This window comes from Chiloscyllium plagiosum, chromosome 12, assembly GCF_004010195.1.
Source record: "Chiloscyllium plagiosum isolate BGI_BamShark_2017 chromosome 12, ASM401019v2, whole genome shotgun sequence".
Classification (NCBI taxonomy): Eukaryota; Metazoa; Chordata; class Chondrichthyes; order Orectolobiformes; family Hemiscylliidae; genus Chiloscyllium; species Chiloscyllium plagiosum.
The window spans coordinates 44,202,919-44,230,912 of NC_057721.1; positions in this window are offsets into that span (position 1 = coordinate 44,202,919).

Sequence of the window (27,994 nt, forward strand, 5' to 3'; positions counted from 1 at the left end):
GCTCTAAAGGTGAGTTCTAACATCTCTGAGAAGGTTGATTTGAAAATATCTAGAGCTGGACCCAAGAAACTGCTACATATCTCCCTCTGGTGGTCAGTAGCAGTTTCAAATTTCTTATTTAAGAAATGAAAATCATTGAAAAGAATTTCAAAATAATACATTTAAATAGGGGACACAATTGTTCATGTATTGTATGTTGTTATTGACCAGACCAACCGTATTAAGAAGATAGCCTAAACCCTAACTTTTTCTTATTTTAAAGGTAAGGCGTTGCATTCCAGATGCTGTTTGATTGATCAAACTACTCGACTTTAAGCAAAACACATTCACTTCATTTTTACAGTTAAATACAGATGAAATAAAAAGAAAAGAATTTGCTTAATTGTAGCTCATAAAATGCTTAACAAAATAATGCATATATTAGCTACTACCAATTAATTGTTCCAATAAACTCACCCTTGCCAAAGGCAAAGTAAGTAAAATGGATTTTCTCACATGCAATTCTAGCAACAGGAAGAGAATCTTGGCTTCTGTAACAGAGAGAGGAATAAGCTTCCCCATCCAGCTTCAAGATCCCAGCAACTACTGAAAGCTAAAAATAAAAATCTGCTTTCTATGGGAATTGGACCCCACCCATTCAGGCTGCTTCTATTGTTCCAACTTCTATAAAACAAACCCAAGGCTTCACAAGCGGTTTACTTTATTGGCTTTGGAGCAGACGACTCCTCAACTCTGTCTCAATCTTTCTTCTTAAAAAGAATCAGGACAAAACAGACCTCTTAAAGCCTTAGTATCATCAGAATGTATATTAGTTAACCCAGAGTAAATGACAAAAGTACGAAGTAACCAGCATTAATATTTTAAAAAAAACTCTTAAATTTTAGAACATAGAACATAGAAGAATACAGCGCAGTACAGGCCCTTCGGCCCTCAATGTTGCGCCGATCCAAACCCACCTAACCTACACTAGCCCACTATCCTCCATATGCCTATCCAATGCCCGCTTAAATGCCCATAATGAGGGAGAGTCCACCACTGCTACTGGCAGGGCATTCCATGAACTCACGAGGCAACATCCTGGTAAACCTCCTCTGCACCCGTTCCAGTGCTTCCACATCCTTCCTATAGTATGGCGTCCAAAACTGCACACAATATTCCAGATGCGGTCGTACCAGAGTCTTATACAACTGCATCATGACCTCAGGACTCCGGAACTCAATTCCTCTACCAATAAAAGCCAGTACGCCATATGCGTTCTTCACCGCACTATTTACCTGGGTGGCAACTTTCAAAGATTTGTGTACATGGACACCAAGATCCCTCTGCTCATCCACACTACCAAGTATCCGACCATTAGCCCAGTACCCCATCTTTTTGTTATTCTTCCCAAAGTGAATCACCTCACACTTAGCTACATTGAATTCCATTTGCCACCTTTCTGCCCAGCTCTGCAGCTTCTCTATATCCTGCTGTAACCTGCCACATCCTTCCTCACTGTCTGCAACTCCTCCGACTTTCGTATCATCCGCAAACTTGCTCGCCCAAACTTAAAGCCCCTTCTCGAGGTCATTTATAAAAATGACAAACAGCAATGGTCCCAAAACAGATCCTTGCGGAACACCGCTAGTGACGGGACTCCAAGATGAACCTTTGCCATCAACTACTACCATCTGATTTCTTCCAGCCAGCCAACTCCTAATCCAAACTTCCAACTCACCCTCAATGCCATACCTCCATATTTTTTGCAGTAGTCTATCATGGGGAACCTTATCAAACGCCTTACTAAAATCCATGTACACCACATCTACCGCTTTCCCCTCGTCCATCTCCTTAGTCACCTTCTCAAAGAATTCAATAAGGTTTGTGAGGCACGACCTGCCCTTCACAAAACCATGCTGACTATCCTTGATCACATTATTCCTATCCAGATGTTCATAAATCCTATCCCTTACAATTCTCTCTAAGATTTTGCCCACAACAGAAGTGAGACTCACCGGCCTATAGTTACTAGGGTTATCCCTACTCCCCTTCTTGAACAAGGGAACCAACTTTGCTAGCCTCCAATCTTCTGGCATTTTCTTTACACAGCTTAATGAAATTCTGCAAATTCTAGAAATCTGAAAGATAAATCAAAATTGCTGAAAACATACAGCAGATCTGATCATTTGAAAGCTACAGATCTGAGATAGTAATTCAAGGATGATTTTGTTTTGTTTCTAGAGCGAATTGCATTGAGACCCTCAGAAGGATTCATCCCGTGAGGCCCAGCAAGATTTCTTGCCAAACTTTACCACATTTGCCTCATTAACCACCTATCCATTCCTTAGGCAAAAGGACTGGCAGCATTGTGGCATCTTTAAATGCATGTTGTGCACCTGGATGGGTACTGGCAGTCCAGAGTACCCCTGCATAATTCCTGACATCTGTTGCAAATGTCGAATGCAACAGCCTGCTTTGGAGGCAGGGGCCTGACATACCAAATGGACAAGATGATGCACAGACAAGATGTCCACATCCCAGAAGACCAGCAAATAAAGGAGCAGAATCAGGCCATTCAGCTCATCGAGTCAGCTCTGCCATTTGGTCATGGGTGATATGTTTCTCCTGCCTTCTCTCCATAACCCTCAATTTCCTGACTAATCAAGATGCTATCTCTGTCTTAATTATATTTAATGACTTGACTTCCACAGTATTCTGTGTCATCTGAGTTCCACAGATTAACCACTCTTTGCTTGAAGAAATCACTCCTCATTTCAGTTCTAAAGGGTCATTCCTTTCCTCTGAGGCTGTGCCCTTGGGTCCTAGTTGCTTCTTGTAACGGACCCGTCTTCTCCAAATCCACTCTATCTAGGCCTCTTGGTATTCTGTAAGTTTCAAACAGATCCCACCTTCATGCTTCTAAACCCTATTGACTATTGACCCAGAATCCTCAAGCTCTTCTTATATGATGAGGTGTTCACCCCGGGATAATTTTTGTAAACCTCCTCTGGAACCCTTCCAGTGCCAGCACATCCTTCCTTACATACAGAGACCCAAAGCTGCTCACAATATTTCAAACACAGTCTGACCAGAGCCTAACACAGCCACAGCAATACGTCCCTGCTCTTGTATTATAGCCCTCTTGAAATGAGTGTAAACATTGCATTTGACTTCCTAACTTTCAACTGAACCTGAATATTAACCTTAAGAGAATTCTGAACTGAGGGTCCCAAGATTTCTGAAGCTTTTGCACATTTAGAAATAGTCTATGCCTCTATTCTTCCTACCAAAGTGCATAACCCCACACTTTCCCACATTGTATTCCATCTGCCACTTCTTTGACCACTCTCCTAGCCTGTCCAACTCCTTCTACAGCATCTCTGTTACTCAACACTACCTGCTCCTCCACCCATCTTTGTGTCATCTGTAACTTAGCAACAATGCAGATTGTTAATGCAGAACATAAACAGTTGTGTTCCCCTGTACAGCTTCATTAGTTGAGGAGAAAGTGAGGTCTGCAGATGGTGGAGATCAGAGATGGAAATGTGTTGCTGGAAAAGCGCAGGTCGATTCTCCTGTTCCCTAGATGCTGCCTGACCTGCTGCGCTTTTCCAGCAACACATTTCCATCAGCTTCATTAGTTACTGACTGCCATTCTGAAAAAGACCCATTTATCCCCACCCTCTGCCTTCTCCCAGTATCCAATCCTCTATTGATGCCAATATTTTGCCCTTAACACCATTGGCATTATCTTATTTAGCAGGCACCTTATCAAAGGCCTTCTGGAAATTAAAATAGATCACATCTACTGGTTCTCCATTATCTAACTTGCTTGCTACCACCATAAAGAATTCAAACAGAGTTGTCAGGCATGACCTGTCCTTTATGAAGCCATGTTGACTCAACCATATTTTACCATGCACTTCCAAGTACTCCACAATCTCATCTTTAAATATTGAACTCTAAAATCTTACCAATGACCAAAGTCAGGCTAACCGGCCTATACTTTCCAATATTCCGTCTCCCTCCCATTCTTAAACAGAGGTGTTACATTAGCCATTTTCCAATCCTCTGGGACTGCCCCTGACTCCAGTGATTCCTATAAGATCATTACTGAAGTGTAGTCCAAGGAATGATATTGAGTCGGAAAGTGCAGAACCTGCGCGGGTAGCGTTGAGGAACTCCGAAGGTAAAAAGACCCTGAAGAGAATTGTGTATAAGCTTTCTAGCAGTAGTCATGATATGGGGTAGAAAGTAAATCTGGAGACAGACAAGGCTAGTAGGAAAGGCACAATGACAAAAATCATGGGGGACTTCAGTCCAAGGTTTTCTTTTGCCTTCAGAACTTTCACCTTCCCCAGCACCTCCTCAGTAATGGGCACTGCATCAGTTCTGCCCCTGTCTCTCTTGAAGTTCTAGTTGTGTCTTCCACTGTGAAAACTGATGGAAATTATCTACACAGCAACCTCGCTTATCGGAACATCAGTTATCCAAATTTCGGATTATCCGAACAAGATCTCAAGGTCCTGTAAAAACATCCATTATCCGAACAATCAGTTATCAGAACAAAATATTCCCCGCCGTCTCATTTGGATTATCGACATTGTTCTGAATTCAGTTTCCCCAATACTACTTTGTTCCCCGTTACTACTTCTCCAGCTTCATTTTCGAGAGGTCCAATGTCAAATCTTGCCTCTCTCTTACCTTTTAGATATCTAAAAACACTGTTGCAATCTTTTTTTTTTGCTCACTATTTTACCATCATATTTCATCTTCTCCCCCCTTATTGCTTTTTAGTTATTTTCTGCTGGTTTTTGAAGGCTTTCCAATCCTCTGACCTCCCATTAATCTTCATCACTGGTATGTTTTTCTTTGGCCTTACTATTCCTAACTTGCCTTGTCAGCCATGGTTGCCTCAACCTCCCCTTGTTTGTTTCTTCTTCCTTTGGATGAATTTCTGCAGTGCCTTCCAAATTACCAGCAGAAACTGCTGTCACGGCTGCTACCACCACCTTTCCGATGAAGCTGCTCTTCCAACCAAATCTGGCCAGCTCCTCCCTCTTGTCTTTTTAGTTACCTTTTCTCAATTGTAAAACCCGGGTATATCTGATTCCACTTCTGCCTCTCAAACTGCAGGGTGAATTCTATCATTTTTAAGTTACTTCTTTCACCTAAAGATCTCTAATCAATTGTGCTTCATTACAGATCACCAAAACCAGACTTGTCTGTTTCCAAGATGAATCTACCACAAAAGAACTCATGGGCATTACATAAATTCCTTTTCTTGAAATCCGCCACCAACTTAATTTTCCCAGTCTACCTTTGTGTTGAAGTCCCCCATGATTTTTGTCATTGTGCCTTTCCTACTAGCCTTGTCTGTCTCCAAATTTACTTTCTACCCCATATCCTGACTACTGCTAGAAAGCTTATACACAATTCTCTTCAGGGTCTTTTTACCTTCGGGGTTCCTCAACGCTACCCGCGCAGGTTCTGCACTTTCCGACTCAATATCATTCATTGCTATTGATTTAATTTCATTTCTTACTAACAAGGCAACTGCACTCCCTCTGCCCATTTGCCTGTCCTTTAGATAGGACATGTACCTTTGGATATTTAGTTCCCAGCTTTGATCCCTTTGCAGCCACATCTCTGTGATATCTACAACATTGTGACCATCAATTTCAATCTGTGCCAGAAGCTCATTTTCATCATTTTGTGTACTGTGTGCATTTAAGTACAACAAGTAAAGAGGGTTACCTCAGATTACAACAGGATCTGGACCAGATGGGCCAATGGGCTGAGAAGTGGCAGATGGAGTTTAATTCAGATAAATGCGAGATGCTGCATTTTGGGAAAGCAAATCTTAGCAGGATTTATACACTTAATGGTAAGGTCCTAGGGAGTGTTGCTGAACAAAGAGACCTTGGAGTGCAGGTTCATAGCTCCTTGAAAGTGGAGTCACAGGTAGATAGGATAGTGAAGAAGGCGTTTGGTATGCTTTCCTTTATTGATGAGAGTATTGAGTACAGGTGTTGGGAGATCATGTTGAGGCTGTACAGGACATTGGTTAGGCCACTGTTGGAATATTGTGTGCAATTCTGGTCTGCTTCTTATCGGAAAGATGTTGTGAAACTTGAAAGGGTTCAGAAAAGATTTACAAGGATGTTGCCAGGGTTGGGAGCTGCAGGGAGAGGCTGAACAGGCTGGGGTTGTTTTCCCTGGAGCGTTGGAGGCTGGAGGGTGACCTTATAGAGGTTTACAAAATTATGAGGGGCATGGATAGGATAAATAGGCAAAATCTTTTCCCTGGGGTCAGGGAGTCCAGAACTAGAGGGCATAGGTTTAGGGTGAGAGGGGAAAGATATAAAAGAGACCTAAGGGGCAACGTTTTCATGCAGAGGGTGGTATATGTATGGAATGAGCTGCCAGAGGATGTGGTGGAGGCTGGTACAATTGCAACATTTAAGAGGCATTTGGATGGGTATATGAATATGGGATATGGGCCGGGTGCTGGCAGGTGGGACTAGATTGGGTTGGGATATCTGGTTGGCATGGACGGGTTGGACCATCCATGCTGTACATCTCTATAACTCTTAGTCCTCTTCTCATAATTGTCCCCTTACTTGCTGTGCCTAAAGTTACATTCCTGACCCTTTTCACACTCTGTAGATTAGATTACCTACGGTGGAAACAGGCCCTTTGGCCCAACCAGTCCACACCAACCCTCCAAAGGGTAACCCACCCAGACCTATTTCCCCTCTGACTAATGCACCTAACACAATGGGCAATTTAGCAAGGCTAATTCACCTAACCTGCACATCTTTGGACTGTGGGAGGAAACTGGAGCACCCAGAGGAAACGCACGCAGACACTGGGAGAATGCACAAACTCCACACAGACAGTCGCCTCAGGCTAGAATCGAACCTGGGACCCAAGTACTGTGAGGCAGCAGTGCTAACCACAGAGCCACCGTGTCGCCTCTGTACTACTACTCGATCTGGAAAGATTAATAACCTTTGTCACCGCCCCCACCTTTTATCTTTTTTCAAAATTTTCTATACAACTAAACCCCATCCCCCATTATATAGTTTAAAGCCCTGTCCATACTTCGAGCTCTGTGATATGTTGGGACCAGGATCCTAGTAAAATTTAGGTAGAATCCATTCCATTGGAACAGCTCCCTCCCTCACCAGTACTAATACCTATGTCCTATGAATTCAAACCCATTTCTCCCACACCAATTTTTGAGGCATGCATTTACCCCTTTAGTCTTGTTGACTTTGTGCCAATTTGCTCATGGCTCAGGTAGTAATTTGGAGATTATTACTTTTTAATTCTGCTTTTTAATTTAGTACCTGACTGCTCATATTCACTCAATGGAACGACTTTCCTCAAAGGATTGTAATTGCCTCCTGCAACACAGTGACAAAAGTGAGGACTGCAGATGCTGGAAATCAGAGTCTAGATTAGCGTGGTACTGGAAAAGCACAGCCGGTCAGGCAGCATCCGAGGAGCAGGAAAATCTTCATTTCAGGCAAAAAGCCCTTCATCATTTAAGGGCTTTTTGCCTGAAACATCGATTTTCCTGTTCCTCGGATGCTGCCTGACCTGCTGTGCTTTTCCAGCACCACTCTAATCTAGACTCCTGCAACACAATGTCCAGGTACCTCTCCCCTACCTGATGTGCTGCAGTACTTGTAGCTCAGAGGCAGAGTTCCTCAAGCAACCAACACTTGACGTGGATGTGGTCACAATGAACCACAAAAGGTTCCACCAGCTTCCATATCATGTACATACAACATACTGCCGAGCCCAGCATCTCAGTTTTAATTATTTAGTTCTGAATTTGATTTTTAAAAATTTTGTACTGGTCTTTTCAATTGTAGTTTGTAATCGATTGTCAAATTCATTACTTTCACCAACCAATGAACTTACAGTTTACCTGTGATGTCACTTTTTTGTGGTGGACGCGGAGCCTGGACTTTAATTTATCCTGTTTTTAAAAAAACCTTATAAACTAAGAGGTATCAAAAGAAGCAACCAAAAACTACCTCTTCCCCTCTGCACCCACTTCACACATTGCCCCCAAATTATAAACTCACTCAGGCTGTCTCTCCTTCTGGATGTGATTTCTCCTTCCTGACCGTGTGAAGCTTACTCCTCATAGCCCCATCCCCAAAAGAGGAGGCCACAACACATGCCAGACCATGCCAGCCAATGTAGGCAGAAGGTCAATGTCCTTTATCAAACAGCCAACGTATACACCATCATCTTCTCTCTGGTACCTTTCACTCCTCTGTCTCCACTACTGCGCCCACCTCCCAACTACCGGTCTTACTGTTGGCAACCTTAGGCCAGGCTGGCAGGGTCTGGTATTGCATTTCCAACGCCCCTCCCCCAAGTCCCTCCACCCTACCTTTTATCTTAGCCTGCTGGACAAACTTTCCTCATTCCTGAAGAAGGGCTTATGCCCGAAAGGTTGATTCTCCTGTTCCCAGGATGCTGCCTGAACTACTGCGCTTTTCCAGCAACACATTTTCAGCTCTGATCTCCAGCATCTGCAGACCTCACTTTCTCCTCTGGTATTGCAGCCTTCTTTGCCATCCTGAGGAATAAGGATAGCCATCCTCTGGCCATTCTGTCCACCAGAACCTTCAGGTTCTTGCCTGCAAAATGGGGCACCAGGTTTTTCTCCTTATCTAAGGTATTAAAAGAAGTGGCCAGTAAGTTAGTTCCCAGAATCCATTGATTTAAGAAAGGTCCCATTAGACTGGAAAATAGTGATTATCTTTCCTTTAGACAAAAAGAGGAGACATAAAAGGACAAAATTACAAGCTAGTTAAATTAACTTCAGTCATAGGGATTATGTTACAAGCTATTATTAAAGAAGTTACCGCAGGGCACTTAAATAAGTTCAGAGTATTGGTCAGAGTCAAAACTTTTACGTGAAAATGACATCATGTTTGACTAACCTATTAGATTTCCTCGAGGAGGCAATACATACTTTGGATAAAGGTGAACCAGTAGTATATCCAGTAGTTAGATTTCGAGAAGACATTTGGTAAGGTGCCAAGTGTTATTGTGGAAAATTAAAGCTCATTGTATCAAGGATAGCATATTTTCATGAATAGAAAATTGACTAGTTAACAGGCAGCTGCATAATTGGATTTTTTTTTAAGATGGCAAGATATAATGAAAGGTGTGCTACAGGGATCTGTGCTGGCACCCGACTATTTACAATTTATAGAAATGACATGGTTGAAGGGATGGAAGTTATAGTTGCCAAATTTGCTGATGATGTCTAGATCGATAGGAAAGTAAGTTATGAAGAGGATAAAAAGAGGCTACAAAAAGATATGTGATAATTTAACTCAATGGAAAAGGTTGAGGCAGATGGAATATAATATGGGAAAAGTAAAGTTATCTATTTTGTCAGGTAGATTAAACAAAAAGCATAGTATCTAAATGGTGAGAGATTGCAAAACTCTGAGCTGCAGAGGAATCTGAGTGTCCTAATGCATGAATCACAAAAGGTTAAGTCCTGCTACAGGAAGTAATTTGGAAATCCAATAGAATGATATTATTTATTAGGAATGGATTTGAATACAAAAGTAGGGAAGTTAAGTTCCATTATTCATGTTATTGGTGAGACCATATCTGGAGCACAATATTGGTCACCTTATTTAATGAAGTATATAAACGCATTGGAAGCAGTACAGAGAGGGTTTATTTGACTAATACCTGAAATGGGCAAGTTGTTTTATGAGGTCATGTTGAACAGGCTAGGCTTACATCTAGTGGAGTTTCATAGAGTAAAAGACAATTTGATTAAAGCACATAAAATCCTGAGGGATCTTAAGACAAGGTGTGGACTGGATGTTTCCCTTCATGAGAGAATCTAGCAATACAGGTTGTTGTATAGAAATCAGGGGTTGTCCCTTTAAAATGGAGATAAAGCATTTATTTTTCTTCTAGAGGCTTGTGACTTTTTGAAACTCTATTCCTCAAAACATGATGGAAGCTGAGTCCTTGAATATTTTTAAGAGAGGGGTAAATAGATTTTTGTCAAACAAGGGGTTGAAAGGTTATCACAGGTAGGTGGAATCATGAATGTTCAAGTTACAAACAGATCAGATGTGATCTTATTGAATAGAAAAGTAGGCTTGAATGGTTTAACTATGTTCCTTGTTCTTATGGTCATATAGGGACTGCAGTGTTTCAAGAAAGCAGTGTATTCTCAAAAAGCAATTAGGATAGGCAATAAATGCTGGCCAGACTTTTCATTGCTATGTGAGATCTTGTGTGAAATTTGGCTGCTATGTTTTTCTGCCTCATAGGAATGTCTACTCTTCAGAAATGCTGCATTAGCTGTGAAGAATTCTGGGGTAGATTCGACTATTGAAAAATGAACACAAACACAAAGTTTACTCTTTTGCCCTAATTGTTTTCTATTCCCTTAGTTCACCACCTGTACTTTTCACTGACTAGCATAGGCTCAGCCTAGGAGAACGAGGGAATCCACATCCTGGGGATGTCTTGTAGTTGCTTGTTGTTTACATGTCCTGGAAAACAAAATAAATTCATTTGATTTAGTTGTGGCATGTCACAATCTTGGTAATTTCCACACAAATTCTTCACATTGTTCTGTCCTTGGTGATATAAAATCAGTCTGTATGTGGCAGAGGTGACCATCGATCCATCTCTGGATATCTGTGAGTTCCCTCCATCGATATCTCCAGATGAGTGGTACAGTAAATCCTCTATATCTGGAAAATCATGAATTGCAAATTCAATTATCCACTCCAAATAAGACTGGAAACCTATGACCAGTGGTGCCACAAGAATCGGTGCTAGGTCCACTGCTTTTCGTCACTTATATAAATGAATTGGATGTGAACAGAGGAGATATGGTTTGTAAGTTTACAGATGACACCACAATTGGAAGTGTAGTGGACAGCAAAGAAGGTTACCTCAGAGTACAATGGGATGTTGATCAGATGAGCCAGTGGGCCGAGGTGAGGCAAATGAAGTTTAATTTAGATAAATGTGAGGTGCTGCATTTTGGGAAGGAAAATCAGGGCAGGAGTTATACGCTTAATGATAAGGTCCTGGGGTGTGTTGCTAAACAAAGAGACCTTGGAGTGTAGATTCATAGTTCCTTGAAAGTGGAGTCACAGATAGATAGGATAGTAAAGAAGGCGTTTGGTATGCTTTTCTTTATTGGTCAGTGCGTTGAGTACAGGTGTTGGGAGGTCATGTTGCAGCTGTACAGGAAATTGGTTAGGCCACTATGGGAATACTGTGTGCAGTTCTAGTCTCCCTGCTATGGGAAGGATGTTGTGAAACTTGAAAGAGTTCAGAAAAGACTAACAAGAATGTTTCCAGGGTTGGAGGGTTTGGGCTACAGGGAGAGGCTAAATAGGCTGGGGCTATTTTCCCTGGGGCATCGGAGGCTGAGGGGTGACCTTATAGAGGTTTATAAAATCATGAGGGGCATAGATAGGGTGAATAGACAAGGTCTTTTCCTGAGGGTAGGGGAGTCCAAAACTAGAGGGCATAGGTTTAAGGTGAAGGGGGAAAGATTTAAAAGAAATCTAAGGAGCAACATTTTCACGCAAAGGGTGATGCGCATATGTAATGAGCTGCCAGAGGAAGTGATGGAGGCTGATATAACTACAACATTTAAAAGGATCTGATTGGGTATACGAATAGAAAGGGTTTAGAGGGATGTGGGCCAAATGATGGATAATGGCATTAGATTAAGTTGGGGTATCTGGTTGGCAGGGATGAGTTGGACCAAAAGGCATTTCCATGCTGCATATCTCTATGATTCTATGATTCTATAACAACAGAAAATCAATATTTGTGGGCAAAGCTCACATATCCATGCTTTTAAACTTATTTTTAATGAGTTCTGGACTTGTAAATTTCATCATTTGCGGGGGTTCTCAGGAACTGAACCATTGTAGATACGGAGGAATGACTGTACACCAATGTCAGGTAATTCTCATATGTTAGAAAGCAATCACATTTCAGAATTGGAAAAGTTAGAACTCAGTGTTTAATGCAGCCTGCCATGATACCTGTAGGAAGCCTGCTTGAGGCCAGTGTTGTGTTACATGCCACATGGTTCTCCAGTGCAATGTGCATGAAGCTCCCTGCATCTCCTATATGTAACAACTGGTTCCTGGTTAATTAATTCCGAATGACAATACATGATACAAGGTTTCCTCTTTTGCATCTTTTATCTACTACAGGTATTTCTCTTTGTGGACAATATTCATCCTCTTAAAAGTACAAGTTAAATACATCATTTTACATTAGGACTGAGATGAATAGCAGTGAATTAAATGAAGAAGTGATGAAGTGCAACTGAAGACTGGGTACCATTGAAAGTTTAGTGCATGTTACACAGGAGAATGTCGAATGAAAAAGGATTGGAGCTTAAACTATAAGATATACTTAATTTAGTAAATAACCTTGCTAGGTTATTATCCATTTCCAACATCAGCTGTTTGATGCACTGCTCTGTTACCTCCAACTACAGCACAAAGTGACCATAGTCCCAGTCTCTCATTAGAGAGAGACAACTGTAGTGATTTAACCAATACACCTCAGATGAGAGGTGAGGTTGTGATCTCCATAGTAACACCAGCTGATACTGAACTTGAACTCATATTGTTGGCATCTCCCACCAGCCATCCAGCCAACTGAGCTAACCATAGAGTCATATAGCACAGAAAGAGACCCTTCAGTCGATCTCATCCATGCCAACCAGGTTTCCTAAACTAAAACTAGTCCCATTTGCCAAGATTTTATATTGGCTCATATCCCTATAAACCTCTCCTATTCATGTACCTATTCCAAATGTCTTTAAATGTTGTAACAACAGCACCTGCCTCTATCACTTTCAATAAAACAAAAAAAACTCCAGAAGCCGAAGAGGCAATTGGTATGTTTGCCTCTATTTGTCAGTGCATTCAGTCTAGGATTTAGGGGTCATATTGCAGCTGTACAGGACATTGGTTAGGCCACTTTTGGAATACTGTGTGCAATTCTGGTCTCCCTGCCATATGTAGGATGGTACAAAACTTGAAAGGTTTCAGAAAAGATTTACAAGGTTGGAGGGTTTGAGCTACAGGAAGAGGCTGAATAGGTGGGGCTATTTTCACTGGAGCATTGGAGGCTGAGGGGTGACCTTATAGAGGTTTATAAAATTATGGCAGGCGTGGATACGGTAAATAGACAAGGTCTTTTCCTCAGGGTAGAGGGCATAGGTTTAGGGTGAGAGGGGAAAGATTTAAAAGTGATCTAAGGGGCAACTTTTTCACGCAGAGGGTGGTACGTCTATGGAATGAGCTGCCAGAGGATGTGGTGGAGGCTGGTACAATTGCAACATTTAAAAGGCATCTGGATGGGTATATGAATAGGAAGGGTTTAAACAAATATGGGCCAAATAGAACTAGCTTAATTTAGGATATCTAGTTAGCATGGATGAGTTAGACCAAGGGGTCTGTTTCCATGCTGTCCATCTCTATGGCTCTATTTGAAAGAACAACAGAAATTGTTGGTGAAACCCAGCAGGTCTGGCACATCTGTGAGGAGAAAGCAGAGTTAATGTTTTGAGTCTGATTCTGATGAAAAGTCAACCGACTCTAAACATTAACCCTGCTTTCTTCCCACAGATGTTGCCAGACCTATTGAATTTTGCCAGCAATTTCTGTTTGAGCCAAACAACTCCCCTACCTCCATCCATACCTCGATGGCACTAGCATTGCTGGGAAATGGATCTGCAGCTCCTGACTGAAGAAAGTAGCTGTTATAACAAGCAATGAATGTGGGTGTTGCCCTTGCTCTGTTTCCATCAGTCACCTGTACCCATAATTTCCAATTGTGCATTGTGCCTTTAGAATGGAATCATGTCAAATCACACACACTGCACAGCTCAGAAACACAAACACAGACGTCAGAATGAACTGTTCAATTGAGTTGTGATTAGATTCAGACCCACTGAATTATCTTCAGGATTTCACCCTCGTGCTGTAAAACCGCTGATAGATTAACATTGGGCTCAGTGGTACAACACAGCTCCTCCTGTCTATGAACATCAACTGTTAACAAATGCTCAGATTTCTAAGACAAATAAGTTATATGCATAGGTTTTGAGACTGTTTGTGTAGCAAGTTCAGATATGTCTAATATCATAATAAACTTCTTTCAAATCAGTCTTTAATCACTGTTTTTATTAAATAAACATCAATAACCTAATAGTTTTACAGATGTAATTTGTTCTTTTTTTTAATTTTGGGAGCTCAGTCTTTCAAACACAGTATTCAGAATATCTGCAGGATTTAAGTACTGCATGTCTCTCATCAGACTAAGCATCATTCATCAGAATAATAGCTCTATTTTTAATTGTTTCTGTAAAAGATGGAGCCCGATAAGGAAAGGTTGAATTGTTCCTCTCTTTTCCTCATCCTGGCTTGATTTGAACAAGAGTTTTAAAATGTAATAGGATTGCACTTACCAATTGAATGTTTGGATTTATGTGTACTTTTACATAATTACGAAGAACTAGTCAGACCAGTTTTCTTGAGCTTAACAAGGGGTTAGTTTTATTACACTAAAACTCAACACAGGTGAAATTTTTAACATGAAAATAAATCTCCATTTCCATAAACAGCAAGCGCACACTCACATTGTTCTGAGAAAGTATAAGTTAAATAGTACGGGCTATATTTGGCTTAAGTCTTATAAAAAGATATGAAAAGGAACAGTTCACAATAGGTGGGAAAGCAAAATTAACACTTTGAGTTCAGTAAACTTTCTTCAGAACATTTTGAAGAACAGTTCCTGAGCTCAAAACATCAACACAGTTTTCTTTCCACAGATGTTGCCAGATCTGCTGAGCTTCTCCAGTAATTTCTGTTTTTGTTTCAGATTTCCAGCATTTGCAATTTTTTGTTGTATTTAGTTCACATTTCAGTTTAATCTGGCTGTGGTTATCCAAAGGTTTTTGTTCTCAACTCAAGCAATTGTTGCTGCCAAATCTTAAACCTGATTGAGTTTTTTGAGGAAGTGATGAGGGTAAAGCACTGGATGTTATCTGCATGGACTTTACTAAAGCATTTGACAAGGTCCCTCGTGGTGTGCTGTGGTCCAGGAGATTAAAATGAATGGAATTCATGGAGATTTGGCAATTTGGATATAAAATTTGCATTGTCATTTGGACAAAGGGTAGTTGTGAAGGGGTGTTTTTCTGACTGGAGTGCTATGATCAGTCGTGTTCCTAAGATTTGGTACTAAAACTTCTTGTTGTTCGTTTTATATAAATAAATGTGGGCGGCATGGTGGCACAGTGGTTAGCACTGCTGCCTCACAGCGCCAGAGACCCGGGTTCAAATCCCGCCTCAGGCGACTGACTGTGTGGAGTTTGCACGTTCTCCCCGTGTCTGCGTGGGTTTCCTCTGGGTACTCCGGTTTCCTCCCACAGTCCAAAGATGTGCAGGTCAGGTGAATTGGCCATGCTAAATTGCCCGTAGTGTTAGGTAAGGTGTACATGTAGGGGTATGGGTGGGTTGCGCTTCGGCAGGGCGGAGTGGACTTGTTGGGCCGAAGGGCCTGTTTCCACACTGTAAGTAATCTAATCTAAAAAAAATGATTTAGATACAAATGTCAGTGGTCTGATAAGGAAATTTGATTTGTAAGACATGAAAACTGGTGGAGTTGTGAAGACTGAGGAAGTATATTAAAGGATGCAGCTAGATATAGATCATCTGGTAAGTTGAGCAAAGAAATGGTGATAGAGGGATCTTGAGGTCCAAGTCCATAGCTCCCTGAAATTGGTAACACAAGTGGATATAAAAAGATGAGAAAAGAAGACATGTTTATCTTCATCATCAGGGCATTGAGTATAAAAGTTGTCAAGATCTGCTGTAACTGTATAAGACTTTGGTCAGGTCACATTTGGAATATTGTGCGCAGTTCTGGTTGCTGCACTATAGGAAGGGTGTGGAAGCTTTGGAGAGGGTGCAGAAGAGGTTTACCAGGATGTTGCCTTGATTGGAGTGTAATAGCTACAAGGAGAGGTTTGACAAACTTAGATTGCTTTCATCAGAGCATCGGTGGCTGAGGGGCCATCTAATAGAAGTATATAAAATTATGAATGCTGTGGGTAGGATTGATAGTTGGAGTCTTTTTCCCAGGGAGGAATGTCAAATACGAGGGATACAGGTTTAAGGTGAAAGGGGGAAAGTTTAGAGATGTGAAGGAATTTTTTACATAGAGGGTAGTGGATCAAAAAAATACACTGACATTGGAGGTTGTAGAAGCAGATATGATTGCAAAATTTAAAAGACATTTAGACAAAGACATGCACAGGCACACTCATGTCCTGGTTACCTCAGTGGCTGGTTAACAGCTCAGGAGATAAATCTTTTATATTTCTCAAGGGTTTATCATCTCTGTGGGGTCTCCACAGATCCATTGTCTCCATCCTAATGAGTAGACGCCATAAGAGTCCTAATTGGAGCAGCCATTGTAATGTAAACCACATTTCCTTTCTCAGTTAAAACTGCCTTTCCTGTAGTCCAGTGGTAGTGTACAGAGGAACCTCAATTATCTGAAGGACACAGGTGGGGATTATTTCGTTTGTTTAATTGAATTCTGGATAATCGAATGCCAGATAACATCGTTTAGCCAAGCATCGGGACCTTGCGATCTTGCTGACTAATCCGATATTCAGATAATTGAATGCCGGATAATCAAGGTTCCTCTATATACCTCGGTACCAAGAGTCCTGAGTTCAAATGTAATTGCTTCAGAAGTGTGTAATAACATCACTGAAGAGGCTGATTATTAATATTTTTTTTTAAAAAAGTCAAATACATGGAGCCAGCTGATGAGTTAACTTCAATATTTGACATGAGCATTTATGTGTAACAATATCTTCAGTTGTTGTTCTTGGTTAATCTTATTGCAGTTATGGTTTTGAGGATGGTTTGGATTTCTCGTGATTCAGCATCACAGTTTCCAGGTAAAATGTTGCAGCACAAAAACAGGCCTTTGAGACAGTTACCCTCACAGGCTAAGGAGGAGAGTTGAGATCATTGATGGGACACAGGTAATGATCAAGGGTTATATTTGTGGAGGCGGAAACAGATCAGTATTGAGGTGGAGATATTGTAGGGAACGGGGAGAAAGTTTGTAAGTGGTGTAGACAGGTCAGGCGTATCAGGGGGGCAGGCAAGAATTAGGATATATAGAGATGGAAGCAGTTAACATCGTTGAGCCTGGGGAAATACTCCTGTTTCTTTTTGTTCACATGCTGTGCCATAAAGACTCTTACCTTCATGTGAGAGTCTGGAAATCAAATTGTGAAAAATGCAATAGATAAAAGATAAGATTCCTTTGTTTTCTTAATAGAGTTTTTAACTGATTTAAAATATACTATTTTGACCTTAATATAAATGGTAAACTAAGTAATTCTGTACACACCTTCTTTTCCCACCCCTCCCCCAATCCTTTATCCTCTACCACACTCCCTACCCCGGGTTTCTTAAGGCCAGGAAACCCAGAGAAAATGGATTTAAAAATGTTTTAAATCTGTTAAATTGGAGCAACCCAGCCGCTTTAAATACTGGTTTAAACTGGGAACTTCCTGAGACCAGGTTTTTGCTTGTCCGTGAACTCCTATCCTATACTATCAGAGGATATTCATGGACTCAAGTCAGGTTCGGCTGACATTTGAAAGTTCAAAAACTTTAACATTCATTCCTGGGAAAGAAAACAACTCTCAGTATGCCAATTCATCACCTTGCACCAAACCCCAAGGTCCTACCAAAAGATATTGTTGCACTACATTTATTAACAACATAAATCCTGAAGCAAATAATAAAAACAATGAGGTTTGGTGTTCAGTGGTGTTTTATATCCAATGGCAGGTGAGTTTGAAATACAACTCCTATTAAATTTACAGTAAAATAAACAGATGGACAGTCAGCTGAATTCTGAGTGTATCCCAACATTCCTAAACCTAAACAATCTGCTGTTGTCATCAAAAAAACTGCGTATTTGTATGGAGTTAAAAATCACACAACACCAGGTTATAGTCCAACAGGTTTAATTGGCAGCACTAGCTTTTGGAGCATCGCTCCTTCATCTGGAATCACGTTTGCCATTTATGTTGAGGTCAAAACTTGTTTATTTTAAATCAATTGAAAACTCTATTAAGAAAACAAAGGAATTTATCTTTTATCTGTTGCATTTAATACGTACATTTTTCACAATGCAATTTCCAGACTCTCAAGCAACTTTCCAGATGGTTTGAAAAAATGTTTAGAACTCTTTCTTGTGGTTTATGATTTTTGTCTGATCAATCTTCCTCTTTGTATTATTGAATTAAAAAATATATTATATACCAAATATGAAAAAAATCTATAGCTGTAATAATCTACAAGTACAGTGGATAGCAAAATTCAGGAATGTGCTTGAAATTATAGATAGAGTCATTGAGATGTACAGCACAGAAACAGAACCTTTGGTCCAACCTGACCATGCCGACCAGATTGGGAGAAAATGAGTACTGCAAATGCTGGAGTTCAGAATCAACATGTGTGGCGCTGGAAAAGCACAGCAGGTCAGGCAGCATCCAAAAGCAAGAGAATCGATGTTTCAAGCATAAGCTCTTCATCAGGATTGTGGGGGGTGTGGGGCCCAAGACAGCTGAGAGATAAATGGGAGGGGGTTGGGGATGAGGAAGGTAGCTGGGAATGCGATAGGTAGATGATGGTGGGGAGAGGGTGATGCTGATAGGACGGAGAGCAGGGTGGAGCAGCTAGGTGGGAAGGAAGATGGACAGGTAAGACAGTTCAAGAGGGTGGTGTCGAGCTGGAGGGTTGGATTTAGGATGAGGTGGGGGGAGGGGAAATGAGGAAACTGGTGAAATCAATATTGATGCTGTGTGGTTGGAGGGTCCCAAGGCACAAGATGAGGCGTTCTTCCTTCAGGCGTCAAGTGGCTAGGATTTGGCCATGGAGGAGGCCGAGGTCTTGCATCTCCTCGGTGGAGTGGGTGGGGGCATTGAAGTGGTCGACCACAGGGCAGTGGGGTTGTTGGGTGTGTGTGTCCTGGAGATGTTCCCTGAACCATTCCACAGGTTAGCGTCCTGTCTCCCCAATGCAGAAACATTCTGTAGTACATCCAAACACCATCATCGTTGCTCCCTCTACATTGGGGACACAGGACGCCAACTTGCGGAACAGTTCAGGGAACATCTCTGGGACACACACACCCAGGAAGACTGTCCTACCTGTCCATCTTCCATCCCACCCATCCACTCACCCTCCACTCCACCTATCACCTTCCTAGCCCAACCCCCCTTCCATTTATCTCTCAGACCCTTGGGACTCCTCCTACATTCCTGATGAAGGGCTTATGCTCAAAACTTCAACTCTCCAACTTCTCGGATGCTGCCTAATAGGCTGGGCTTTTCCTGCACCACACTTTATGACTCAGATATCCTAAATTGATCTAGCCCCATTTGCCAGCATTTGGCCCATATCCCTCTAAACCATTCCTATTCGTATATTCATCCAGATGCCTTTTAAATGTTCTAATTATAACCACCTTCACCACTTCCTCTGGCAACTTATTCCATTCACGCACCACCCTCAGGCCCTCTTTCCCCTCTCACTATATACCTATGCCCTCTAGTTCTGGACTCCCCCACCCCAAGGGGAAATACCTTGTCCATTTACTCTATAGATGCCCCTCATGATTTTATAAACATTTATAAGATAACCCCTCAGCCTCCAATGCTGCAGGGAAAATAGCCTCAGCCTATTCGGCCTCAGCTAAAACCCTGCAGCCCTGGCAACATCATTGTAAATCTTTTCTGAACCCTTTTAGATCAATCGGATATTCAGAACTAATGAAATCCATGAGCAGAAGCTTCAGGTCCAAATAGGAATGCTGAAGATCTCAAACTAAATTTGGATGTTGGATCTCAGAAAAAATGGAATACTTAATCTAACTTTGATCAGCCCAATTAATCTATGCTCACAAGAGATTGAAATCCCACATAATGAAACATAACAATTTGTTTTAAATATAAACATGAAATCCTTGTTCTTGCTATTTTAACAAAGTCTGCAATTAAATGGAGAGGTTTTGTTTTAAATCTTATTCTGAAGAAATTAGAATTAAGATATGAATTGTCTTTTTTTAATCAATTTTAAAATGGAGATTTTAAAGCATCAAGTGAGGTTGCTTGGTAAGAAAAATTATCTATTCCCAGGGGTTTTCTAAAAACTTGTAAGTGGTCAGTTGTTAGATGCCTACATCTCTTGACAAAAGACAGAATGATCAGTAATTAAAGACTGTTGGACTGAAGCTGCCTCTTTAAAATTAGTAGATGAGAGGCAGGAGGATATTGCATACTTCAGCATACTCCTAGCAAATCACATTGAATTTGCACTGCATGGATAATACCTAATGTATTTGATGCCCTGAGAGAAGTGAATAATTAGTTAAACTTTGAAGCAGATAAAATTCTGTAAATCTTCCACTTTGACTCAGGAAGCTTCACATTGCAAGTTGTATTGCTCATTCTGTTCCACGACTGCATTAATGTTTAAAATCTTCAACCTTGTTCAAAACCAAACCTCGAATCAGTTCTTTATCAAAGATATTATTTAACCGAAGATTAATTACTTCTGTTTGAAAATTGTTCCACAAATGCACTATCCTTTGAGAAAATCAATTCTTCTAAGATATGCTTACATTGTATTCTTGCTAATGGTACATCCAGAATATCTCATGCCGAAATTATGTTATAGACAATAGACAACAGACAATAGACAATAGGTGCAGGAGTAGGCCATACTGCCCTTCGAGCCTGCACCACCATTCAATATGATCATGGCTGATCAACCTCAATCAGTATCTTGTTCCTGCTTTATTTCTATAACCCTTGATTCCACTATCCTTGAGAGCTCTATCCAACTCTTTCTTAAACGAATCCAGAGACTGGGCCTCCACTGCCTTCTGGGACAGAGCATTCCACACAGCCACCACTCTCTGGGTGAAGAAGTTTCTCCTCATCTCTGTCCTAAATGGTCTACCCCGTATTTTTAAGCTGTGTCCTCTGGTTCGGCACTCACCCATCAGCGGAAACATGTTTCCTGTCTCCAGAGTGTCCAATCCTTTAATAATCTTATATGTCTCAATCAGATCTCCTCGCAGTGTTCTAAACTCAAGGGTATACAAGCCCAGTCGCTCCAATCTTTCAACATAAGATAGTCCTGCCATTCCAGGAATTGACCTCGTGAACCTATGCTGCACTCCCTCAATAGCCAGAATGTCTTTCCTCAAATTTGGAGACCAGAACTGCACACAGTACTCCAGGTGTGGTCTCACCAGGGCCCTGTACAGCTGCAGAAGGACCTCTTTGCTTCTATACTCAATCCCTCTTGTTATGAAGGCCAGCATGCTATTAGCTTTCTTCACTACCTGCTGTACCTGTATGCTTGCCTTCATTGACTGTTGTACAAGAACACCTAGATTTCTTTGTACTGCCCCTTTATCTAACTTGACTCCATTTAGGTAGTAATCTGCCTTCCTGTTCTTGCCACCAAAGTGGATAACCATACATTTATTCACATTAAACTGCATCTGCCATGCACTCACCTAACCTGTCCAGGTCACCCTGTAATCTCCTAACATCCTCCTCACATTTCACTCTGCCACCCAGCTTTGTATCAACAGCAAATTTGCTAATGTTACTATTAATACCATCTTCTATATCATTAATATATTTTGTAAAAAGCTGCGGTCCCAGCACTGATCCCTGCGGAACCCCACTGGTCACCGCCTGCCATTCCGAAAGGGAGCTGTTTATCACTACTCTTTTTCCAATCAGCCAACCAATTTTCAATCCAAGTCAGTACTTTGCCCCCAATACCATGCGCCCTAATTTTGCTCACTAACCTCCTATGTGGGACTTTATCAAAGGCTTTCTGAAAGTCCAGGTACACTACATCCACTGGATCTCCCTTGTCTGTTTTCAGAGTTACATCCTCAAAAAATTCCAGAAGATTAGTTAAGCATGATTTCCCCTTCATAAATCCATGCTGACTCTGACTTATCCTGTTACTGCTATCCAGATGTGTCGTAATTTCATCCTTTATAATTGACTTCAGCATCTTTCCCACCACTGAGGTCAGACTAACTGGTCTATAATTTCCTGCTTTCTCTCTCGCTGCTTTCTTAAAAACATTAGCCACCCTCCAATCCACAGGAACTGATCCCGAATCTATCGAACTCTGGAAAATAATCACCAATGCATCCACGATTTCTAGAGCCACCTCCTTCAGTACCCTGGGACACAGACCATCAGGCCCCGGGGACTTATCAGCCTTCAGACCTAACAGTCTCTCCAACACCATTTCCTGGCAAATATAAATTCCCTTCAGTTCAGGTCCTTCAGCCACTGTTACCTCAGGGAGATTGCTTGTGTCTTCCCCAGTGAACACAGATCTGAAGTACCAATTCAATTCTTCTGCCATTTCTTTGTTCCCCGTAATATATTCCCCTGTTTCTGTCTTCAAGGGCCCAATTTTAGTCTTAACCATTTTTTTGCCTCTCACATACCTAAAATTCCTCCACTGTCATCCCTGCTCAGGTATTGCACCATTGAACTTTGGCCAGCTCCTCCCTCATAGCTCCATAGTTCCCTTTATTCAACTGAAATATTGTCACTACCGATTGTACCCTCTCCCTTTCAAATTGCAGATTGAACCTTATTATATTATGGTCACTACCTCCTAATGGCATCTTCACTTTGAGGTCCCTGATTCTGGTTCGTTACACAATACCAGATCCAGAATTGCCTTCTCCCTGGTAGGCTCCAGCACCAGCTGTTCTAAGAATCCATCTCGGAGGCATTCCACAAAGTCTCTTTCTTGAGGTCCAATACCATCCTGATTCTCCCAGTTTACCTGCATGTTGAAATCCCCCATAACAACTGTAGTAACATCTTTGCGACAAGCCAATTTCAGCTCCTTATTCAACTTACACCCAACATCCATACTACTGTTTGGGGGCCTGTAGATAACTCCCAAGAGGGTCTTTCTACCCTTAGAATTTATTAGCTCTATCATACTGACTCTACATCCCCTGATTCTAGGTCCCCCCGCGCAAGGGACTGAATATCATCCCTTACCAACAGGGACACCCCACCCCTTCTGTCTGTCAGTCTGTCCTTACGATAGCACGTATAGCCTTGAATATTCATTTCCCAGGCCCTGTCCCTGTCTCAGTTATCCCCACAATATCGTATCTGCCAATTTCCAAAAGAGCCTCAAGCTCATCCATCTTATTTCTAATACTTCGTGCATTCTACATAGTATGTTTAATTTGTTACTGCCCTCACCCTTTCTATCAACCCTATTTTACTCAACCTTAGGCGACTGACTGTGTGGAGTTTGCACGTTCTCCCCGTGTCTGCGTGGGTTTCCTCCGGGTGCTCCGGTTTCCTCCCACAGTCACAAAGATGTGCAGGGTCAGGTGAATTGGCCATGCTAAATTGCCCGTAGTGTTAGGTAACGGGTAAATGTAGGGGTATGGGTGGGTTTCGCTCCGGCGGGTCGGTGTGGACTTGTTGGGCCGAAGGGCCTGTTTCCACACTGTAATGTAATCTAATCTAATCTTATGGCATGATCCCTTTTTGAGTTTTCTGCTTCATTGATACTGTTGTCTTTCTTGACTTCCCTTGTTCTAACTTTCCCTTCAATTTCCTTCTTAAACATCCAGTTTGTCCCCTCCCCCCCGCAATTAATTTAAACGTAGCTGCGTTGCAGTAGCAAACCTGCCTGCCAGAATGCTGGTCCCCAACCTATTAAGGTGCAAACCATCTCTTTTGTATAATTTATGCTTACCACAAAACATACCCCAGTGATCCAAGATTTTAAATCCTTGCTTCCTGCACCAGTTCCCCAGCCACATGTTCAAGTCCATTATCTCCCTGTTTCTGGCCTCTCCAGCCCAAGGAACTGGAAGCAAACCGGAGATAATCACCCTCGACGTCCTGCTTTTCAGCTTTCTTCCTAGTTCTCCGAAATCCCGCTGTAGTATGTTCCTCCTCTTCTTCCCGACATCATTTGTGCCGACATATACCACCACCTCTGGCTCTTCACCTTTGCTCTTGAGGATTTCCTGCACTCTGTCTGCGATGTCCTTAATCCTGGCACCAGGAAGGCAACACACCATCCTTAAATCCCGCCTGTTGCCACAGAAACCCCTTTCAGTTCCTCTCACTATGGAGTCCCCTATCACCACAGCTCTGTGCGATGTCTGACTCTTTGGCTCTGCCTCCACGCTAACTTTTGATTGACAGACCTGGCCACCTCACAGACTGGCAGGAGGGAGGCCCTACTTTGTAGGACCTGGGGTCTAGAACACACCCACTCAAATAACAATCACTTACCTTCCCAACCGGCTCTGCGCTCCAACTTCACTTCCGCCCAGCTCCCGCCACACCCTGCTGCAAAAAGACCGTTGACGTCGAGGTAAATTCTTAAATAACAATCACTTATCTTCCCAACCCGCTCTGCGCTCCAACTTCACTTCCGCCCAAATCCCGCCACTCCCTGCTGCAAAAAGACTGTTGACGTCGAGGTAAATTCTTAAATAACAATCACTTATCTTCCCAACCCGCTCTGCGCTCCAACTTCACTTCTGCCCAGCTCCCGCTGCTCTCTGCTGCAAAAAGACCGTTGGCGTCGAGGTAAGTTCTTAAATAACAATCACTTACCTTCCCGACTAGCTCTGCGCTCCGACTTCACTTCCGCCCAACTCCCGCCGCTCTCTGCTGCCGCTTATTTCTACATCTGGGACACACTGGGCACAATTTTCCCCTCTCTGACATGGGTATGGGTAATGGTGAGAAAATTGGAAAACTACAGCAAGAATGAAAAAAAATGGAAATCTCACATTCCATGAGATAAAGGAACAGAAATAGACCATTTAGCCCATCAAGTCTGCTCCACCATTCCATGAGATCATTGCAGATCTAATAACCCTTAACTCTATTTTCTGCCTTTTGCTCATAGCCCTCATTTCCTTAAAATCTGGTTATGTGAGCCTTGAGCATACTTAGTCTCAACAGTCCTCTGCGACAAATTCCACAGATTCACTACCCTCTGAGAGAAGAATTCCTCCTCATCTCTGCCCTAGATGTGAGACCCTTCATTTTGAGATTACGCTGACTGGTTCTCAACTCTCCCAAAAGGGGAAGCTATCTTTCTGCATCTCGGTTGTCAATTCCTTAAAGAATATTGAATGAGTTTTGAAGACAGATCACTGGACTGGAAATTTTACCTCTGTTTACCTCTCCACAGATGCTGTCAGACCTGCTATGCTTCTCTAGCAATTTCTGTTTTAGAAGATGCTGGTACCTATCCTTGAGGAACACAAGGGATCAATAACCTTCTAACTGCACTTCTCAGCATTCTGGACAGAGCACTGACCCAGGTTACTATCTTGTTTAGACTGACTGTGACTAGTGGTGTGGCCTCCTGTCTAGATAGCAGAATGAAGGACAGCCTTCCTTTCCAGAAGGCAGAAGTGAGGACTGCAGATACTGGAGATTAGAGTCCAAATTAGAGTGGTGCTGGAAAAGCACAGCAGGTTAGGCAGCATCTGAGGAGCAGGAAATCTTCCTTTCCAGAACCCTATCCCCCCCATCTGTGGAACCGAAGTGCAAGCTTCATTTTATGGACAATATCTTCAGTGATACTGGTCAAATACAATAGTTTGAAGTGCGATTCTTGATGTGTCATTTCTGGAGTGGTGCACAGCTGAGCTTTAAACATGGTGTCAGTGGCATATACTTCCACCTCTCCTGCTGCATGAGGAGGACATCGAAGGGCTTGGTTACACACGTGATGAGATGAAAAGTGGAATGGTGTTTGGGAAAAGTCACTGAGCCAGGGTGGACCAGGTACTGTGAAGCTCACTCGTCAAAACACTTCAACTGAAATTGGAGAACACAGCCATTGAAACATGAACTTCTTTTATGGATTCCCATCGCAAAGTATTTTGTTAGAGAACAGAGAAAAAGTAGAGCTATGCAGAAATAAGGGATAATTTGGAGAGAAACAAAGGAGTTATTGAAGAGAAAGGTGCATGTTGAAGTTGTGAAAGCAGAGAGGCTGGTGGTAAGGTGGCTAAACTCCACAACCGATTTCCTTAGTGGAGGGTTTGCACTGACTAATAGGACACCAATGGAGGGAGACAATAATAGTATCACAGTATGACAACAGGATACAAAATGGTCATTCAGCCCAAAGACCTTAGGTGCGACGAAAATGTTGTGTTGACACAACATTAGTCTGATATTCTCACTGGTAAGCCACATACGAAAAATCTCAAAATCTTGTTGACCTATCTTTGACAAACTACTGTCAAATTTGAAATTTAATTTTTTTATGGAATGAAGGCATCGCTGGCTGGGCCAGCATTTAGCGCCTGTCTCTAATTGACCAGCAGCCAGTTAAGAGTCAACCACATTGCTGTGGGTCTAGAGTCACATGTAGGCCAGACCAGGTAAGGATGACAGTTTCCTCACCTAAACAGCATTAGTGAACCAGATGGGTTTTTTCAACAATCAATGATGGGCTCATAATCATCACCAAACTCCTAATTCCAGGATTTTTTTTATTGAATTCAAATTCCATCATCTGCCATGGTGGGATTTGAATCCGGGTCCCCCTAGGTCTCTGGATTAATAGTCCAGCAATAATACCACAGGCCATTGCCTTGTTAATTATCAGTGACTACTTCCTTACAGCCCTTCTCAGAGAGGGGAGGCAGCTGTTAATGTCACTGAACTAATAATCCAGAAGCAGTCTAATGCTTTGGAGACATGGCATAAAATTCCATTAAGGCATCTTAATTCAATTAATAACTCTGGATCTGAAAGCTAGGGTGGAATCTTTTAACCCTGCCCAGAGTTTATAGAGGGCCAGCAGGAGAACCTAATTGGACAGGAGGCAAAAATTCAGATTTCCAATGGCAGTTTTGCTCCAGGTTCTCGGAAATTTTCAGGCAGCCCAGCTTTTCTGACTGTGATGGTCAGGAATGTCTTTTACATTCAGCATCATGCCATGAATATTTATTAATACAGCAGCAAGGCATCGACTCTCTTGCTCCTCGGGTACTGCCTGACCTGCTGTGCCTTTTCCAGCACCTTGCTTTATCAACTCTCATTACATTCACATGCACAAGCATGTTAGGCAAAATGGGAAACAAAAACGTTCACAAAATCTATAAATGTATGGTTGTTCCTGGCCACGTAGCTTCTTTCTTTGTGTACAAACATGTTCGGGTTACTTAACATCTTTATAGCCAAGTTGTTCTTTTCTTGCACAAATGTTTACAGTGTAAGAGGTGAAACCTCACTGGGTCAGCCAGCTCATGAGAATTCTCAGTCGGATTCAATCTTACTTATTGTTGTTAAATGCTGTTGTTAAATAAGGTGTGGAGCCTGACCGGAATACCAAGTCTGCCCAAGCAATTCAGCCAGAGTGGCTTACTCAAAAAAAACTGTCTGGGGCAGGCAAACAGGGTATAGCTCAGAGGAGGGCAGCTCAACTCCAGAGGTTTAGACAAAGGTGTGTTAGGTCAAATAGAATAGTTGGGAATGGAACTTAAGGGATGTGGCTGCCAGAGGCACTGGGAAGATCATGGGGAAGGGATGAAGGAAGTGGGGATGCAGGATGTTAGATCGTAGAAGAGCTGAAAATGTTTTGCTGGTCAGGCAGCATCCAAGGAACAGGAGAATCGACGTTTCCGGCATAAGCCCTTCTTCAGGAATGAGGAAAGTGTGTCCAGCAGGCTAAGATAAAAGGTAGGGAGGAGGGACTTGGGGGAGGGGCTTTGGAAATGCGATAGGTGGAGGGAGGTCAAGGTGAGGGTGATAGGCCGGAGTGGGGTGGGGGCGGAGAGGTCAGGAAGA